The sequence below is a fragment of the Haematobia irritans genome, chromosome 3 (genome assembly GCF_050003625.1).
Source record: "Haematobia irritans isolate KBUSLIRL chromosome 3, ASM5000362v1, whole genome shotgun sequence".
In the NCBI taxonomy this organism is placed as follows: Eukaryota; Metazoa; Arthropoda; class Insecta; order Diptera; family Muscidae; genus Haematobia; species Haematobia irritans.
Genome location: NC_134399.1, coordinates 73,734,329 through 73,755,678, shown reverse-complemented (window position 1 = coordinate 73,755,678; position 21,350 = coordinate 73,734,329).

The window sequence follows — 21,350 nt, the reverse complement described above, 5'->3', positions numbered from 1 at the left end:
CCTTTTCGCTCTAGGACGCATAGTTTAGGAGATATGGGCAAAAGAAGTTTTTCATATAAAAATTTAATTTTTTTAGGTTTTGGGTGGATTTTTCAATTTTTTGGGGTGGTCACGAATTAAAAAAAATTTCAATTTTTTTAGGTTTTGCGTGGATTTTTCAATTTTTTGAGGGTGGTCACGAATTATCGTCCTTTTCGCTCTAGGACGCATATTTAAGGAGATATAGCCATAAGAAGTTTTTCATATAAAAATTTAAATTTTGTTAGGTTTTGGGTGGATTTTTCAATTTTTTGAGGGTGGTCACGAATTAAAGTCCTTTTCGCTCTAGGACGCATATTTAAGGAGATATGGGCAAAAGAAGTATTTCATATAAAAATTTACATTTTTTTAGGTTTTGGGTGGATTTTTCAAATTTTTTGAGGGTGGTCACGAATTAAAGCCCTTTTCGCTCTAGAACGCACATTTAAGGAGATATGGGCAAAAGAAGTTTTTCATATAAAAATTTCAATTTTTTTAGGTTTTGGGTGGATTTTTCAAGTTTTTGAGGGTGGTTACGAATTAAAGCCCTTTTCGCTCTAGGACGCATATTTAAGGAGATATGGGCAAAAGAAGTTTTTCATATAAAAATTTAAATTTTTTTAGGTTTTGGGTGGATTTTTTAGTTTTTTGAGGGTGGTCACGAAATAAAGTCCTTTTCGCTCTAGGACGCTTAGTTTAGGAGATATGGGCAAAAGAAGTTTTTCATATAAAAATTTCAATTTTTTTAGGTTTTGGGTGGATTTTTCAATTTTTTGAGGGTGGTCACGAATTAAAGTCCTTTCGCTCTAGGACGCATATTTAAGAAGATATGGGCAAAAGAAGTTTTTCATATAAAAATTTCAATTTTTTTTAGGTTTTGGGTGGATTTTTCAATTTTTTTGGGGTGGTCACGAATTAAAGTCCTTTTCGCTCTAGGACGCTTAGTTTAGGAGATATGGGCAAAAGAAGTTTTTCATATAAAAATTTCAATTTTTTTAGGTTTTGGGTGGAATTTTGATTTTTTTGAGGGTGGTCACGAATTAAAGTCCTTTTCGCTCTATGACGCATATTTAAGGAGATATGGGCAAAAGAAGTTTTTCATATAAAAATTTCAATTTTTTTAGGTTTTGGGTGGATTTTTCAATTTTTTGAGGGTGGTCACGAATTCAAGTCCTTTTCGCTCTAGGACGCATATTTAAGGAGATATAGCCAAAAGAAGTTTTTCATATAAAAATTTAATTTTTTTTAGGTTTTGGGTGGATTTTTAAATTTTTTGAGGGTGGTCACGAATTAAAGTCCTTTTCGCTCTAGGACGCATATTTAAGGAGATATGGGCAAAAGAAGTTTTTCATATAAAAATTTCATTTTTTTTAGGTTTTGGGTGGATTTTTCAATTTTTTGGGGGTGGTCACGAATTAAAGTCCTTTTCGCTCTAGGACGCATATTTAAGGAGATATGGGCAAAAGAAGTTTTTCATATAAAAATTTCAATTTTTTTAGGTTTTGGGTGGATTTTTCAATTTTTTGAGGGTGGTCACGAATTAAAGTCCTTTTGGCTCTAGGACGCATATTTAAGGAGATATGGGCAAAAGAAGTTTTTCATATAAAAATTTCAATTTTTTTAGGTTTTGGGTGGATTTTTCAATTTTTTGGGGGTGGTCACGAATTAAAGTCCTTTTCGCTCTAGGACGCTTAGTTTAGGAGATATTTGTCAAAAGAAGTTTTTCATATAAAAATTTCAATTTTTTTAGGTTTTGGGTGGATTTTTCAATTTTTTGAGGGTGGTCACGAATTATCATCCTTTTCGCTCTAGGACGCATATTTAAGGAGATATGGGCAAAAGAAGTTTTTCATATAAAAATTTCAACTTTTTTAGGTTTTGGGTGGATTTTTCAAGTTTTTGGGGGTGGTCACGAATTAAAGTCCTTTTCGCTCTAGGACGCATATTTAAGGAGATATGGGCAAAAGAAGTTTTTCATATAAAAATTTCAATTTTTTTAGGTTTTGGGTGGATTTTTCAATTTTTTGAGGGTGGTCACGAATTAAAGTCCTTTTCGCTCTAGGACGCATATTTAAGGAGATATGGGCAAAAGAAGTTTTTCATATAAAAATTTCAATTTTTTTAGGTTTTGGGTGGATTTTCCAATTTTTTGGGGGTGGTCACGAATTAAAGTCCTTTTCGCTCTAGGACGCTTAGTTTAGGAGATATTTGTCAAAAGAAGTTTTTCATATAAAAATTTCAATTTTTTTAGGTTTTGGGTGGATTTTTCAATTTTTTGAGGGTGGTCACGAATTATCATCCTTTTCGCTCTAGGACGCATATTTAAGGAGATATGGGCAAAAGAAGTTTTTCATATAAAAATTTCAATTTTTTTAGGTTTTGGGTGGTTTTTTCAAGTTTTTGGGGGTGGTCACGAATTAAAGTCCTTTTCGCTCTAGGACGCTTAGTTTAGGAGATATTTGTCAAAAGAGGTTTTCATATAAAAATTTAAATTTTTTTAGGTTTTGGGTGGATTTTTCAATTTTTTGAGGGTGGTCACGAATTAAAGTCCTTTTCGCTCTATGACGCATATTTAAGGAGATATAGCCAAAAGAAGTTTTTCATATAAAAATTTCAATTTTTTTAGGTTTTGGGTGGATTTTTCAATTTTTTGGGGGTGGTCACGAATTAAAGTCTTTTCGCTCTAGGACGCATATTTAAGGAGATATAGCCAAAAGAAGTTTTTCATATAAAAATTTCAATTTTTTTAGGTTTTGGGTGGATTTTTCAATTTTTTGAGGGTGGTCACGAATTTTGGGTGGATTTTTTAATTTTTTGAGGGTGGTCACGAATTAAAGTCCTTTTCGCTCTAGGACGCATATTTAAGGAGATATGGACGAAAGAAGTTTTTCATATAAAAATTTAAATTTTTCTAGGTTTTGGGTGGATTTTTCAATTTTTTGAGGGTGGTCACGAATTAAAGTCCTTTTCGCTCTAGGACGCATATTTAAGGAGATATAGCCAAAAGAAGTTTTTCATATAAAAATTTCAATTTTTTTAGGTTTTGGGTGGATTTTTCAATTTTTTGAGGGTGGTCACGAATTAAAGTCCTTTTCGCTATAGGACGCATATTTAAGGAGATATGGGCAAAAGAAGTTTTTCATATAAAAATTTCAATTTTTTTAGGTTTTGGGTGGATATTTCAATTTTTTTGGGGTGGTCACGAAATAAAGTCCTTTTGCTCTAGGACGCATAGTTTAGGAGATATGGGCAAAAGAAGTTTTTCATATAAAAATTTCAATTTTTTTAGGTTTTGGGTGGATTTTTCAATTTTTTGAGGGTGGTCACGAATTAAAGTCCTTTTCGCTCTAGGACGCATATTTAAGGAGATATGGGCAAAAGAAGTTTTTCATATAAAAATTTAAATTTTTTTAGGTTTTGAGTGGACTTTTTAATTTGTTGGGGGTGGTCACGAATTAAAGTCCTTTCCGCTCTAGGACGCATATTTAAGGCGATATGGCCAAAAGAAGTTTTTCATATAAAAATTTCAATTTTTTTAGGTATTGGGTGGATTTTTCAATTTTTTGAGGGTGGTCACGAATTACCATCCTTTTCGCTCTATAACGCATATTTAAGGAGATATAGCCAAAAGAAGTTTTTCATATAAAAATTTCAATTTTTTTAGGTTTTGGGTGGATTTTCCAATTTTTTGAGGGTGGTCACGAATTAAAGTCCTTTTCGCTCTAGGACGCATAGTTTAGGAGATATGGGCAAAAGAAGTTTTTTATATAAAAATTTCAATTTTTTTAGGTTTTGGGTGGATTTTTCAATTTTTTGAGGGTGGTCACGAATTAAAGTCCTTTCGCTCTAGGACGCATATTTAAGAAGATATGGGCAAAAGAAGTTTTTCATATAAAAATTTCAATTTTTTTTAGGTTTTGGGTGGATTTTTCAATTTTTTTGGGGTGGTCACGAATTAAAGTCCTTTTCGCTCTAGGACGCTTAGTTTAGGAGATATGGGCAAAAGAAGTTTTTCATATAAAAATTTCAAATTTTTTAGGTTTTGGGTGGAATTTTGATTTTTTTGAGGGTGGTCACGAATTAAAGTCCTTTTCGCTCTATGACGCATATTTAAGGAGATATGGGCAAAAGAAGTTTTTCATATAAAAATTTCAATTTTTTTAGGTTTTGGGTGGATTTTTCAATTTTTTGAGGGTGGTCACGAATTCAAGTCCTTTTCGCTCTAGGACGCATATTTAAGGAGATATAGCCAAAAGAAGTTTTTCATATAAAAATTTAATTTTTTTTAGGTTTTGGGTGGATTTTTCAATTTTTTGAGGGTGGTCACGAATTAAAGTCCTTTTCGCTCTAGGACGCATATTTAAGGAGATATGGGCAAAAGAAGTTTTTCATATAAAAATTTCATTTTTTTTAGGTTTTGGGCGGATTTTTCAATTTTTTGGGGGTGGTCACGAATTAAAGTCCTTTTCGCTCTAGGACGCATATTTAAGGAGATATGGGCAAAAGAAGTTTTTCATATAAAAATTTCAATTTTTTTAGGTTTTGGGTGGATTTTTCAATTTTTTGAGGGTGGTCACGAATTAAAGTCCTTTTCGCTCTAGGACGCATATTTAAGGAGATATGGGCAAAAGAAGTTTTTCATATAAAAATTTCAATTTTTTTAGGTTTTGGGTGGATTTTTCAATTTTTTGGGGGTGGTCACGAATTAAAGTCCTTTTCGCTCTAGGACGCTTAGTTTAGGAGATATTTGTCAAAAGAAGTTTTTCATATAAAAATTTCAATTTTTTTAGGTTTTGGGTGGATTTTTCAATTTTTTGAGGGTGGTCACGAATTATCATCCTTTTCGCTCTAGGACGCATATTTAAGGAGATATGGGCAAAAGAAGTTTTTCATATAAAAATTTCAAATTTTTTAGGTTTTGGGTGGATTTTTCAAGTTTTTGGGGGTGGTCATGAATTAAAGTCCTTTTCGCTCTAGGACGCATATTTAAGGAGATATGGGCAAAAGAAGTTTTTCATATAAAAATTTCAATTTTTTTAGGTTTTGGGTGGATTTTTCAATTTTTTGAGGGTGGTCACGAATTAAAGTCCTTTTCGCTCTAGGACGCATATTTAAGGAGATATGGGCAAAAGAAGTTTTTCATATAAAAATTTCAATTGTTTTAGGTTTTGGGTGGATTTTTCAATTTTTTGGGGGTGGTCACGAATTAAAGTCCTTTTCGCTCTAGGACGCTTAGTTTAGGAGTTATTTGTCAAAAGAAGTTTTTCATATAAAAATTTCAATTTTTTTAGGTTTTGGGTGGATTTTTCAATTTTTTGAGGGTGGTCACGAATTATCATCCTTTTCGCTCTAGGACGCATATTTAAGGAGATATGGGCAAAAGAAGTTTTTCATATAAAAATTTCAATTTTTTTAGGTTTTGGGTGGTTTTTTCAAGTTTTTGGGGGTGGTCACGAATTAAAGTCCTTTTCGCTCTAGGACGCTTAGTTTAGGAGATATTTGTCAAAAGAGTTTTTCATATAAAAATTTAAATTTTTTTAGGTTTTGGGTGGATTTTTCAATTTTTTGAGGGTGGTCACGAATTAAAGTCCTTTTCGCTCTATGACGCATATTTAAGGAGATATAGCCAAAAGAAGTTTTTCATATAAAAATTTCAATTTTTTTAGGTTTTGGGTGGATTTTTCAATTTTTTGAGGGTGGTCACGAATTAAAGTCTTTTCGCTCTAGGACGCATATTTAAGGAGATATAGCCAAAAGAAGTTTTTCATATAAAAATTTCAATTTTTTTAGGTTTTGGGTGGATTTTTCAATTTTTTGAGGGTGGTCACGAATTTTGGGTGGATTTTTTAATTTTTTGAGGGTGGTCACGAATTAAAGTCCTTTTCGCTCTAGGACGCATATTTAAGGAGATATGGGCAAAAGAAGTTTTTCATATAAAAATTTCAATTTTTTTAGGTTTTGGGTGGATATTTCAATTTTTTTGGGGTGGTCACGAAATAAAGTCCTTTTGCTCTAGGACGCATAGTTTAGGAGATATGGGCAAAAGAAGTTTTTCATATAAAAATTTCAATTTTTTTAGGTTTTGGGTGGATTTTTCAATTTTTTGAGGGTGGTCACGAATTAAAGTCCTTTTCGCTCTAGGACGCATATTTAAGGAGATATGGGCAAAAGAAGTTTTTCATATAAAAATTTAAATTTTTTTAGGTTTTGAGTGGACTTTTTAATTTGTTGGGGTGGTCACGAATTAAAGTCCTTTCCGCTCTAGGACGCATATTTAAGGAGATATGGCCAAAAGAAGTTTTTCATATAAAAATTTCAATTTTTTTAGGTATTGGGTGGATTTTTCAATTTTTTGAGGGTGGTCACGAATTAAAGTCCTTTTCGCTCTAGGACGCATATTTAAGGAGATATGGGCAAAAGAAGTTTTTCATATAAAAATTTAAATTTTTTTAGGTTTTGAGTGGACTTTTTAATTTGTTGGGGGTGGTCACGAATTAAAGTCCTTTTCGCTCTAGGACGCATATTTAAGGAGATATGGGCAAAAGAAGTTTTTCATATAAAAATTTCAATTTTTTTAGGTTTTGGGTGGATTTTTCAATTTTTTTGGGGTGGTCACGAAATAAAGTCCTTTTCGCTCTAGGACGCATAGTTTAGGAGATATGGGCAAAAGAAGTTTTTCATATAAAAATTTCAATTTTTTTAGGTTTTTGGTGGATTTTTCAATTTTTTGAGGGTGGTCACGAATTATCGTCCTTTTCGCTCTAGGACGCATATTTAAGGAGATATGGCCAAAAGAAGTTTTTCATATAAAAATTTCAATTTTTTAGGTTTTGGGTGGAGTTTTCAATTTTTTTGGGGTGGTCACGAATTAAAGTCCTTTTCGCTCTGGGACGCTTAGTTTAGGAGATATGGGCAAAAGAAGTTTTTCATATAAAAATTTCAATTTTTTTAGGTTTTTGGTGGATTTTTCAATTTTTTGAGGGTGGTCACGAATTATCGTCCTTTTCGCTCTAGGACGCATATTTAAGAAGATATGGGCAAAAGAAGTTTTTCATATAAAAATTTCAATTTTTTTAGGTTTTGGGTGGATTTTTCAATTTTTGTGGGGTGGTCACGAATTAAAGTCGTTTTCGCTGTAGGACGCTTAGTTTAGGAGATATGGGAAAAAGAAGTTTTTCATATAAAAATTTCAATTTTTTTAGGTTTTGGGTGGAATTTTGATTTTTTTTTAGGGTGGTCACGAATTAAAGTCCTTTTCGCTCTATGACGCATATTTAAGGAGATATGGGCAAAAGAAGTTTTTCATATAAAAATTTCAATTTTTTTTTCATATAAAATATAAAAATTAAAATTTTTTTAGGTTTTGGGTGGATTTTTCAATTTTTTGAGGGTGGTCACGAATTAAAGTCCTTTTCGCTCTAGGACGTATATTTAAGGAGATATGGGCAAAAGAAGTTTTTCATATAAAAATTTCAATTTTTTTAGGTTTTTGGTGGATTTTTCAATTTTTTGAGGGTGGTCACGAATTAAAGTCCTTTTCGCTCTAGGACGCATAGTTTAGGAGATATGGGCAAAAGAAGTTTTTCATATAAAAATTTCAATTTTTTTAGGTTTTGGGTGGATTTTTGAATTTTTTGAGGGTGGTCACGAATTAAAGTCCTTTTCGCTCTAGGACGCATATTTAAGGAGATATGGGCAAAAGAAGTTTTTCATATAAAAATTAAAATTTTTTTAGGTTTTGGGTGGATTTTTCAATTTTTTGAGGGTGGTCACGAATTGAAGTCCTTTTCGCTCTAGGACGTATATTTAAGGAGATATGGGCAAAAGAAGTTTTTCATATAAAAATTTCAATTTTTTTAGGTTTTTGGTGGATTTTTCAATTTTTTGAGGGTGGTCACGAATTAAAGTCCTTTTCGCTCTAGGACGCATAGTTTAGGAGATATGGGCAAAAGAAGTTGTTCATATAAAAATTTCAATTTTTTTAGGTTTTGGGTGGATTTTTCAATTTTTTGGGGGTGGTCACGAATTAAAGTCCTTTTCGCTCCAGGACGCTTAGTTTAGGAGATTTTTGTCAAAAGAAGTTTTTCATATAAAAATTTCAATTTTTTTAGGTTTTGGGTGGATTTTTCAATTTTTTGAGGGTGGTCACGAATTAAAGTCCTTTTCCCTCTAGGACGCATATTTAAGGAGATATGGGCAAAAGAAGTTGTTCATATAAAAATTTCAATTTTTTTAGGTTTTGGGTGGATTTTTCAATTTTTTGGGGGTGGTCACGAATTAAAGTCCTTTTCGCTCTAGGACGCTTAGTTTAGGAGATATTTGTCAAAAGAAGTTTTTCATATAAAAATTTAAATTTTTTTAGGTTTTGGGTGGATTTTTCAATTTTTTGAGGGTGGTCACGAATTAAAGTCCTTTTCGCTCTAGGACGCATATTTAAGGAGATATGGGCAAAAGAAGTTTTTCATATAAAAATTTCAATTTTTTTAGGTTTTGGGTGGATTTTTTAATTTTTTGAGGGTGGTCACGAATTAAAGTCCTTTTCGCTCTAGGACGCATATTTAAGGAGATATGGGCAAAAGAAGTTTTTCATATAAAAATTTCAATTTTTTTAGGTTTTGGGTGGATTTTTAAATTTTTTGAGGGGTGGTCACGAATTCAAGTCCTTTTCGCTCTAGGACGCATATTTAAGGAGATATGGGCAAAAGAAGTTGTTCATATAAAAATTTCAATGAAAGGCCTTTTCGCTCTAGGACGCATATTTAAGGAGATATGGGCAAAAGAAGTTTTTCATATAAAAATTTCAATGAAAGTCCTTTTCGCTCTAGGACGCATATTTAAGGAGATATGGGCAAAAGAAGTTTTTCATATAAAAATTTCAATTTTTTTAGGTTTTGGGTGGATTTTTGAATTTTTTGAGGGTGGTCACGAATTAAAGTCCTTTTCGCTCTAGGACGCATATTTAAGGAGATATGGGCAAAAGAAGTTTTTCATATAAAAATTTCAATTTTTTTAAGTTTTTGGTGGATTTTTCAATTTTTTGAGGGTGGTCACGAATTAAAGTCCTTTTCGCTCTAGGACGCATATTTAAGGAGATATAGCCAAAAGAAGTTTTTCATATAAAAATTTAAATTTTTTTAGGTTTTGGGTGGATTTTTCAATTTTTTGAGGGGTGGTCACGAATTCAAGTCCTTTTCGCTCTAGGACGCATATTTAAGGAGATATGGGCAAAAGAAGTTGTTCATATAAAAATTTATTTTTTTAGGGTTTGAGTGGATTTTTCAATTTTTTGAGGGTGGTCACGAATTAAAGTCCTTTTCGCTCTAGGACGCATATTTAAGGAGATATGGGCAAAAGAAGTTTTTCATATAAAAATTTCAATTTTTTTAGGTTTTGGGTGGATTTTTAAATTTTTTGAGGGGTGGTCACGAATTCAAGTCCTTTTCGCTCTAGGACGCATATTTAAGGAGATATGGGCAAAAGAAGGTTTTCATATAAAAATTTAATTTTTTTTAGGTTTTAGGTGGATTTTTCAATTTTTTGAGGGTGGTCACGAATTACCATCCTTTTCGCTCTAGGACGCATCTTTTGTCAAAAGAAGTTTTTCATATAAAAATTTCAATTTTTTTAGATTTTGGGTGGATTTTTCAATTTTTTGAGGGTGGTCACGAATTAAAGTCCTTTTCGCTCTAGGACGCATATTTAAGGAGATATGGGCAAAAGAAGTTTTTCATATAAAAATTTCAATTTTTTTAGGTTTTGGGTGGATTTTTCAATTTTTTGGGGGTGGTCACGAATTAAAGTCCTTTTCGCTCTAGGACGCTTAGTTTAGGAGATATTTGTCAAAAGAAGTTTTTCATATAAAAATTTCAATTTTTTTAGGTTTTGGGTGGATTTTTCAATTTTTTGAGGGTGGTCACGAATTAAAGTCCTTTTCGCTCTAGGACGCATATTTAAGGAGATATGGGCAAAAGAAGTTTTTCATATAAAAATTTCAATTTTTTTAGGTTTTGGGTGGATTTTTTAATTTTTTGAGGGTGGTCACGAATTAAAGTCCTTTTCGCTCTAGGACGCATATTTAAGGAGATATGGCCAAAGAAGTTTTTCATATAAAAATTTCCATTTTTTTAGGTTTTGGGTGGATTTTTGAATTTTTTGAGGGTGGTCACGAATTAAAGTCCTTTTCGCTCTAGGACGCATGTTTAAGGAGATATGGGCAAAAGAAGTTTTTCATATAAAAATTTCAATGAAATGCCTTTTCGCTCTAGGACGCATATTTAAGGGGATATGGGCAAAAGAAGTTTTTCATATAAAAATTTCAATTAAAGTCCTTTTCGCTCTAGGACGCATATTTAAGGAGATATGGGCAAAAGAAGTTTTTCATATAAAAATTTCAATTTTTTTAGGTTTTGGGTGGATTTTTGAATTTTTTGAGGGTGGTCACGAATTAAAGTCCTTTTCGCTCTAGGACGCATATTTAAGGAGATATGGGCAAAAGAAGTTTTTCATATAAAAATTTCAATTTTTTTAGGTTTTTGGTGGATTTTTCAATTTTTTGAGGGTGGTCACGAATTCAAGTCTTTTTCGCTCTAGGACGCTTAGTTTAGGAGATATGGGCAAAAGAAGTTTTTCATATAAAAATTTCAATTTTTTTAGGTTTTGGGTGGAATTTTGATTTTTTTTTTAGGGTGGTCACGAATTAGAGTCCTTTTCGCTCTATGACGCATATTTAAGGAGATATGGGCAAAAGAAGTTTTTCATATAAAAATTAAAATTTTTTTAGGTTTTGGGTGGATTTTTCAATTTTTTGAGAGTGGTCACGAATTAAAGTCCTTTTCGCTTTAGGACGTATATTTAAGGAGATATGGGCAAAAGAAGTTTTTCATATAAAAATTTCAATTTTTTTAGGTTTTTGGTGGATTTTTCAATTTTTTGAGGGTGGTCACGAATTAAAGTCCTTTTCGCTCTAGGACGCATAGTTTAGGAGATATGGGCAAAAGAAGTTTTTCATATAAAAATTTCAATTTTTTTAGGTTTTGGGTGGATTTTTCAATTTTTTGGGGTGGTCACGAAATAAAGTCCTTTTCGCTCTAGGACGAATAGTTTAGGAGATATGGGCAAAAGAAGTTTTTCATATAAAAATTTCAATTTTTTTAGGTTTTGGGTGGATTTTTAAATTTTTTGAGGGGTGGTCACGAATTCAAGTCCTTTTCGCTCTAGGACGCATATTTAAGGAGATATGGGCAAAAGAAGTTTTCATATAAAAATTTAATTTTTTTTAGGTTTTAGGTGGATTTTTAAATTTTTTGAGGGTGGTCACGAATTACCATCCTTTTCGCTCTAGGACGCATATTTAAGGAGATATAGCCAAAAGAAGTTTTTCATATAAAAATTTCAATTTTTTTAGGTTTTGGGTGGATTTTTCAATTTTTTTGAGGGTGGTCACGAATTAAAGTCCTTTTCGCTCTAGGACGCATATTTAAGGAGATATGGGCAAAAGAAGTTTTTCATATAAAAATTTCAATTTTTTTAGGTTTTGGGTGGATTTTTGAATTTTTTGAGGGTGGTCACGAATTAAAGTCCTTTCCGCTCTAGGACGCTTAGTTTAGGAGATTTTTGTCAAAAGAAGTTTTTCATATAAAAATTTCAATTTTTTAGGTTTTGGGTGGATTTTTCAATTTTTTGAGGGTGGTCACGAATTAAAGTCCTTTTCGCTCTAGGACGCATATTTAAGGAGATATGGGCAAAAGAAGTTTTTCATATAAAAATTTCAATTTTTTTAGGTTTTGGGTGGATTTTTCAATTTTTTGGGGGTGGTCACGAATTAAAGTCCTTTTCGCTCTAGGACGCTTAGTTTAGGAGATATGGGCAAAACAAGTTTTTCATATAAAAATTTAAATTTTTTTTAGGTTTTGGGTGGATTTTTCAATTTTTTGAGGGTGGTCACGAATTATCATCCTTTTCGCTCTAGGACGCATATTTAAGGAGATATAGCCAAAAGAAGTTTTTCATATAAAAATTTCAATTTTTTTAGGTTTTGGGTGGATTTTTCAATTTTTTTGGGGTGGTCACGAATTAAAGTCCTTTTCGCTCTAGGACGCTTAGTTTAGGAGATATGGGCAAAAGAAGTTTTTCATATAAAAATTTAAATTTTTTGAGGTTTTGAGTGGATTTTTCAATTTTTTGGGGGTGGTCACTAATTAAAGTCCTTTTCGCTCTAGGACGCATATTTAAGGAGATATGGGCAAAAGAAGTTTTTCATATAAAAATTTCAATTTTTTTAGGTTTTGGGTGGATTTTTGAATTTTTTGAGGGTGGTCACGAATTAAAGTCCTTTTCGCTCTAGGACGCATGTTGAAGGAGATATGGGCAAAAGAAGTTGTTCATATAAAAATTTCAATGAAAGGCCTTTTCGCTCTAGGACGCATATTTAAGGAGATATGGGCAAAAGAAGTTTTTCATATAAAAATTTCAACTAAAGTCCTTTTCGCTCTAGGACGCATAGTTTAGGAGATATGGGCAAAAGAAGTTTTTCATATAAAAATTTCAATTTTTTTAGGTTTTGGGTGGATTTTTGAATTTTTTGAGGGTGGTCACGAATTAAAGTCCTTTTCGCTCTAGGACGCATATTTAAGGAGATATGGGCAAAAGAAGTTTTTCATATAAAAATTTCAATTTTTTTAGGTTTTTGGTGGATTTTTCAATTTTTTGAGGGTGGTCACGAATTAAAGTCCTTTTCGCTCTAGGACGCATATTTAAGGAGATATAGCCAAAAGAAGTTTTTCATATAAAAATTTCAATTTTTTTAGGTTTTTGGTGGATTTTTCAATTTTTTGAGGGATGGTCACGAATTCAAGTCCTTTTCGCTCTAGGACGCATATTTAAGGAGATATGGGCAAAAGAAGTTGTTCATATAAAAATTTATTTTTTTTAGGGTTTGAGTGGATTTTTCAATTTTTTGAGGGTGGTCACGAATTAAAGTCATTTTCGCTCTAGGACGCATATTTAAGGAGATATGGGCAAAAGAAGTTTTTCATATAAAAATTTCAATTTTTTTAGGTTTTGGGTGGATTTTTCAATTTTTTGGGGTGGTCACGAAATAAAGTCCTTTTCGCTCTAGGACGCATAGTTTAGGAGATATGGGCAAAAGAAGTTTTTCATATAAAAATTTCAATTTTTTTAGGTTTTGGGTGGATTTTTAAATTTTTTGAGGGGTGGTCACGAATTCAAGTCCTTTTCGCTCTAGGACGCATATTTAAGGAGATATGGGCAAAAGAAGTTTTTCATATAAAAATTTCAATTTTTTTAGGTTTTAGGTGGATTTTTCAATTTTTTGAGGGTGGTCACGAATTACCATCCTTTTCGCTCTAGGACGCATCTTTTGTCAAAAGAAGTTTTTCATATAAAAATTTCAATTTTTTTAGGTTTTGGGTGGATTTTTCAATTTTTTGAGGGTGGTCACGAATTAAAGTCCTTTTCGCTCTAGGACGCATATTTAAGGAGATATGGGCAAAAGAAGTTTTTCATATAAAAATTTCAATTTTTTTGGGTTTTGGGTGGATTTTTTAATTTTTTGAGGGTGGTCACGAATTAAAGTCATTTTCGCTCTAGGACGCATATTTAAGGAGATATGGGCAAAAGAAGTTTTTCATATAAAAATCTCAATTAAAGTCCTTTTCGCTCTAGGACGCATATTTAAGGAGATATGGGCAAAAGAAGTTTTTCATATAAAAATTTCATTTTTTTTAGGTTTTGGGTGGATTTTTGAATTTTTTGAGGGTGGTCACGAATTAAAGTCCTTTTCGCTCTAGGACGCATATTTAAGGAGATATGGGCAAAAGAAGTTTTTCATATAAAAATTTCAATTTTTTTAGGTTTTTGGTGGATTTTTCAATTTTTTGAGGGTGGTCACGAATTAAAGTCCTTTTCGCTCTAGGACGCATATTTAAGGAGATATGGGCAAAAGAAGTTGTTCATATAAAATTTTTTTTTTAGGGTTTGAGTGGATTTTTCAATTTTTTGGGAGTGGTCACGAATTAAAGTCCTTTTCGCTCTAGGACGCATATTTAAGGAGATATGGGCAAAAGAAGTTTTTCATATAAAAATTTCAATTTTTTTAGGTTTTGGGTGGATTTTTAAATTTTTTGAGGGGTGGTCACGAATTCAAGTCCTTTTCGCTCTAGGACGCATATTTAAGGAGATATGGGCAAAAGAAGTTTTTCATATAAAAATTTAATTTTTTTTAGGTTTTAGGTGGATTTTTCAATTTTTTGAGGGTGGTCACGAATTACCATCCTTTTCGCTCTAGGACGCATATTTAAGGAGATATAGCCAAAAGAAGTTTTTCATATAAAAATTTCAATTTTTTTAGGTTTTGGGTGGATTTTTCAATTTTTTGAGGGTGGTCACGAATTAAAGTCCTTTTCGCTCTAGGACGCATATTTAAGGAGATATGGGCAAAAGAAGTTTTTCATATAAAAATTTAAATTTTTTTAGGTTTTGAGTGGATTTTTCAATTTTTTGGGGGTGGTCACGAATTAAAGTCCTTTTCGCTCTAGGACGCTTAGTTTAGGAGATATTTGTCAAAAGAAGTTTTTCATATAAAAATTTCAATTTTTTTAGGTTTTGGGTGGATTTTTCAATTTTTTGAGGGTGGTCACGAATTAAAGTCCTTTTCGCTCTAGGACGCATATTTAAGGAGATATGGGCAAAAGAAGTTTTTCATATAAAAATTTCAATTTTTTTAGGTTTTTAGGGTGGTCACGAATTAAAGTCCTTTTCGCTCTAGGACGCATATTTAAGGAGATATGGGCAAAAGAAGTTTTTCATATAAAAATTTAAATTTTTTAGGTTTTGGGTGGATTTTTCAATTTTTTGAGGGTGGTCACGAATTAAAGTCCTTTTCGCTCTAGGACGCATATTTAAGGAGATATGGGCAAAAGAAGTTTTTCATATAAAAATTTCAATTTTTTTAGGTTTTGGGTGGATTTTTTAATTTTTTGAGGGTGGTCACGAATTAAAGTCCTTTTCGCTCTAGGACGCATATTTAAGGAGATATGGGCAAAAGAAGTTTTTCATATAAAAATTTCAATTTTTTTAGGTTTTGGGTGGATTTTTCAATTTTTTGGGGGTGGTCACGAATTAAAGTCCTTTTCGCTCTAGGACGCTTAGTTTAGGAGATATGGGCAAAACAAGTTTTTCATATAAAAATTTAAATTTTTTTTAGGTTTTGGGTGGATTTTTCAATTTTTTGAGGGTGGTCACGAATTATCATCCTTTTCGCTCTAGGACGCATATTTAAGGAGATATAGCCAAAAGAAGTTTTTCATATAAAAATTTCAATTTTTTTAGGTTTTGGGTGGATTTTTCAATTTTTTTGGGGTGGTCACGAATTAAAGTCCTTTTCGCTCTAGGACGCTTAGTTTAGGAGATATGGGCAAAAGAAGTTTTTCATATAAAAATTTAAATTTTTTGAGGTTTTGAGTGGATTTTTCAATTTTTTGGGGGTGGTCACTAATTAAAGTCCTTTTCGCTCTAGGACGCATATTTAAGGAGATATGGGCAAAAGAAGTTTTTCATATAAAAATTTCAATTTTTTTAGGTTTTGGGTGGATTTTTGAATTTTTTGAGGGTGGTCACGAATTAAAGTCCTTTTCGCTCTAGGACGCATGTTGAAGGAGATATGGGCAAAAGAAGTTGTTCATATAAAAATTTCAATGAAAGGCCTTTTCGCTCTAGGACGCATATTTAAGGAGATATGGGCAAAAGAAGTTTTTCATATAAAAATTTCAACTAAAGTCCTTTTCGCTCTAGGACGCATAGTTTAGGAGATATGGGCAAAAGAAGTTTTTCATATAAAAATTTCAAGTTTTTTAGGTTTTGGGTGGATTTTTGAATTTTTTGAGGGTGGTCACGAATTAAAGTCCTTTTCGCTCTAGGACGCATATTTAAGGAGATATGGGCAAAAGAAGTTTTTCATATAAAAATTTCAATTTTTTTAGGTTTTTGGTGGATTTTTCAATTTTTTGAGGGTGGTCACGAATTAAAGTCCTTTTCGCTCTAGGACGCATATTTAAGGAGATATAGCCAAAAGAAGTTTTTCATATAAAAATTTCAATTTTTTTAGGTTTTGGGTGGATTTTTCAATTTTTTGAGGGATGGTCACGAATTCAAGTCCTTTTCGCTCTAGGACGCATATTTAAGGAGATATGGGCAAAAGAAGTTGTTCATATAAAAATTTATTTTTTTTAGGGTTTGAGTGGATTTTTCAATTTTTTGAGGGTGGTCACGAATTAAAGTCATTTTCGCTCTAGGACGCATATTTAAGGAGATATGGGCAAAAGAAGTTTTTCATATAAAAATTTCAATTTTTTTAGGTTTTGGGTGGATTTTTCAATTTTTTGGGGTGGTCACGAAATAAAGTTTTTCATATAAAAATTTCAATTTTTTTAGGTTTTGGGTGGATTTTTCAATTTTTTGAGGGTGGTCACGAATTAAAGTCCTTTTCGCTCTAGGACGCATATTTAAGGAGATATGGGCAAAAGAAGTTTTTCATATAAAAATTTCAATTTTTTTGGGTTTTGGGTGGATTTTTTAATTTTTTGAGGGTGGTCACGAATTAAAGTCATTTTCGCTCTAGGACGCATATTTAAGGAGATATGGGCAAAAGAAGTTTTTCATATAAAAATCTCAATTAAAGTCCTTTTCGCTCTAGGACGCATATTTAAGGAGATATGGGCAAAAGAAGTTTTTCATATAAAAATTTCATTTTTTTTAGGTTTTGGGTGGATTTTTGAATTTTTTGAGGGTGGTCACGAATTAAAGTCCTTTTCGCTCTAGGACGCATATTTAAGGAGATATGGGCAAAAGAAGTTTTTCATATAAAAATTTCAATTTTTTTAGGTTTTTGGTGGATTTTTCAATTTTTTGAGGGTGGTCACGAATTAAAGTCCTTTTCGCTCTAGGACGCATATTTAAGGAGATATGGGCAAAAGAAGTTGTTCATATAAAATTTTTTTTTTTAGGGTTTGAGTGGATTTTTCAATTTTTTGGGAGTGGTCACGAATTAAAGTCCTTTTCGCTCTAGGACGCATATTTAAGGAGATATGGGCAAAAGAAGTTTTTCATATAAAAATTTCAATTTTTTTAGGTTTTGGGTGGATTTTTAAATTTTTTGAGGGGTGGTCACGAATTCAAGTCCTTTTCGCTCTAGGACGCATATTTAAGGAGATATGGGCAAAAGAAGTTTTTCATATAAAAATTTAATTTTTTTTAGGTTTTAGGTGGATTTTTCAATTTTTTGAGGGTGGTCACGAATTACCATCCTTTTCGCTCTAGGACGCATATTTAAGGAGATATAGCCAAAAGAAGTTTTTCATATAAAAATTTCAATTTTTTTAGGTTTTGGGTGGATTTTTCAATTTTTTGAGGGTGGTCACGAATTAAAGTCCTTTTCGCTCTAGGACGCATATTTAAGGAGATATGGGCAAAAGAAGTTTTTCATATAAAAATTTAAATTTTTTTAGGTTTTGAGTGGATTTTTCAATTTTTTGGGGGTGGTCACGAATTAAAGTCCTTTTCGCTCTAGGACGCTTAGTTTAGGAGATATTTGTCAAAAGAAGTTTTTCATATAAAAATTTCAATTTTTTTAGGTTTTGGGTGGATTTTTCAATTTTTTGAGGGTGGTCACGAATTAAAGTCCTTTTCGCTCTAGGACGCATATTTAAGGAGATATGGGCAAAAGAAGTTTTTCATATAAAAATTTAAATTTTTTAGGTTTTGGGTGGATTTTTCAATTTTTTGAGGGTGGTCACGAATTAAAGTCCTTTTCGCTCTAGGACGCATATTTAAGGAGATATGGGCAAAAGAAGTTTTTCATATAAAAATTTCAATTTTTTTAGGTTTTGGGTGGATTTTTTAATTTTTTGAGGGTGGTCACGAATTAAAGTCCTTTTCGCTCTAGGACGCATATTTAAGGAGATATGGGCAAAAGAAGTTTTTCATATAAAAATTTCAATTTTTTTAGGTTTTGGGTGGATTTTTAAATTTTTTGAGGGGTGGTCACGAATTCAAGTCCTTTTCGCTCTAGGACGCATATTTAAGGAGATATGGGCAAAAGAAGTTTTTCATATAAAAATTTCAATTTTTTTAGGTTTTAGGTGGATTTTTCAATTTTTTGAGGGTGGTCACGAATTACCATCCTTTTCGCTCTAGGACGCATCTTTTGTCAAAAGAAGTTTTTCATATAAAAATTTCAATTTTTTTAGGTTTTGGGTGGATTTTTCAATTTTTTGAGGGTGGTCACGAATTAAAGTCCTTTTCGCTCTAGGACGCATATTTAAGGAGATATGGGCAAAAGAAGTTTTTCATATAAAAATTTCAATTTTTTTAGGTTTTGGGTGGATTTTTTAATTTTTTGAGGGTGGTCACGAATTAAAGTCCTTTTCGCTCTAGGACGCATATTTAAGGAGATATGGGCAAAAGAAGTTTTTCATATAAAAATTTCAATTAAAGTCCTTTTCGCTCTAGGACGCATATTTAAGGAGATATGGGCAAAAGAAGTTTTTCATATAAAAATTTCAATTTTTTTAGGTTTTGGGTGGATTTTTGAATTTTTTGAGGGTGGTCACGAATTAAAGTCCTTTTCGCTCTAGGACGCATATTTAAGGAGATATGGGCAAACGAAGTTGTTCATATAAAAATTTAATTTTTTTTAGGTTTTTGGTGGATTTTTCAATTTTTTGAGGGTGGTCACGAATTAAAGTCCTTTTCGCTCTAGGACGCATATTTAAGGAGATATGGGCAAAAGAAGTTTTTCATATAAAAATTTAATTTTTTTTAGGTTTTAGGTGGATTTTTCAATTTTTTGAGGGTGGTCACGAATTACCATCCTTTTCGCTCTAGGACGCATATTTAAGGAGATATAGCCAAAAGAGGTTTTTCATATAAAAATTTAAATTTTTTTAGGTTTTGGGTGGATTTTACAATTTTTTGAGGGTGGTCACGAATTAAAGTCCTTTTCGCTCTAGGACGCATATTTAAGGAGATATGTGCAAAAGAAGTTTTTCATATAAAAATTTAAATTTTTTTAGGTTTTGGGTGGATTTTTCAATTTTTTGGGGGTGGTCACGAAATAAAGTCCTTTTCGCTCTAGGACGCATAGTTTAGGAGATATGGGCAAAAGAAGTTTTTCATATAAAAATTTCAATTTTTTTAGGTTTTGGGTGGATTTTTAAATTTTTTGAGGGGTGGTCACGAATTCAAGTCCTTTTCGCTCTAGGACGCATATTTAAGGAGATATGGGCAAAAGAAGTTTTTCATATAAAAATTTCAATTTTTTTAGGTTTTAGGTGGATTTTTCAATTTTTTGAGGGTGGTCACGAATTACCATCCTTTTCGCTCTAGGACGCATCTTTTGTCAAAAGAAGTTTTTCATATAAAAATTTCAATTTTTTTAGGTTTTGGGTGGATTTTTCAATTTTTTGAGGGTGGTCACGAATTAAAGTCCTTTTCGCTCTAGGACGCATATTTAAGGAGATATGGGCAAAAGAAGTTTTTCATATAAAAATTTCAATTTTTTTGGGTTTTGGGTGGATTTTTTAATTTTTTGAGGGTGGTCACGAATTAAAGTCATTTTCGCTCTAGGACGCATATTTAAGGAGATATGGGCAAAAGAAGTTTTTCATATAAAAATCTCAATTAAAGTCCTTTTCGCTCTAGGACGCATATTTAAGGAGATATGGGCAAAAGAAGTTTTTCATATAAAAATTTCATTTTTTTTAGGTTTTGGGTGGATTTTTGAATTTTTTGAGGGTGGTCACGAATTAAAGTCCTTTTCGCTCTAGGACGCATATTTAAGGAGATATGGGCAAAAGAAGTTTTTCATATAAAAATTTCAATTTTTTTAGGTTTTTGGTGGATTTTTCAATTTTTTGAGGGTGGTCACGAATTAAAGTCCTTTTCGCTCTAGGACGCATATTTAAGGAGATATGGGCAAAAGAAGTTGTTCATATAAAATTTTTTTTTTTTTAGGGTTTGAGTGGATTTTTCAATTTTTTGGGAGTGGTCACGAATTAAAGTCCTTTTCGCTCTAGGACGCATATTTAAGGAGATATGGGCAAAAGAAGTTTTTCATATAAAAATTTCAATTTTTTTAGGTTTTGGGTGGATTTTTAAATTTTTTGAGGGGTGGTCACGAATTCAAGTCCTTTTCGCTCTAGGACGCATATTTAAGGAGATATGGGCAAAAGAAGTTTTTCATATAAAAATTTAATTTTTTTTAGGTTTTAGGTGGATTTTTCAATTTTTTGAGGGTGGTCACGAATTACCATCCTTTTCGCTCTAGGACGCATATTTAAGGAGATATAGCCAAAAGAAGTTTTTCATATAAAAATTTCAATTTTTTTAGGTTTTGGGTGGATTTTTCAATTTTTTGAGGGTGGTCACGAATTAAAGTCCTTTTCGCTCTAGGACGCATATTTAAGGAGATATGGGCAAAAGAAGTTTTTCATATAAAAATTTAAATTTTTTTAGGTTTTGAGTGGATTTTTCAATTTTTTGGGGGTGGTCACGAATTAAAGTCCTTTTCGCTCTAGGACGCTTAGTTTAGGAGATATTTGTCAAAAGAAGTTTTTCATATAAAAATTTCAATTTTTTTAGGTTTTGGGTGGATTTTTCAATTTTTTGAGGGTGGTCACGAATTAAAGTCCTTTTCGCTCTAGGACGCATATTTAAGGAGATATGGGCAAAAGAAGTTTTTCATATAAAAATTTCAATTTTTTTAGGTTTTTAGGGTGGTCACGAATTAAAGTCCTTTTCGCTCTAGGACGCATATTTAAGGAGATATGGGCAAAAGAAGTTTTTCATATAAAAATTTAAATTTTTTTAGGTTTTGGGTGGATTTTTCAATTTTTTGAGGGTGGTCACGAATTAAAGTCCTTTTCGCTCTAGGACGCATATTTAAGGAGATATGGGCAAAAGAAGTTTTTCATATAAAAATTTCAATTTTTTTAGGTTTTGGGTGGATTTTTTAATTTTTTGAGGGTGGTCACGAATTAAAGTCCTTTTCGCTCTAGGACGCATATTTAAGGAGATATGGGCAAAAGAAGTTTTTCATATAAAAATTTCAATTTTTTTAGGTTTTGGGTGGATTTTTAAATTTTTTGAGGGGTGGTCACGAATTCAAGTCCTTTTCGCTCTAGGACGCATATTTAAGGAGATATGGGCAAAAGAAGTTTTTCATATAAAAATTTCAATTTTTTTAGGTTTTAGGTGGATTTTTCAATTTTTTGAGGGTGGTCACGAATTACCATCCTTTTCGCTCTAGGACGCATCTT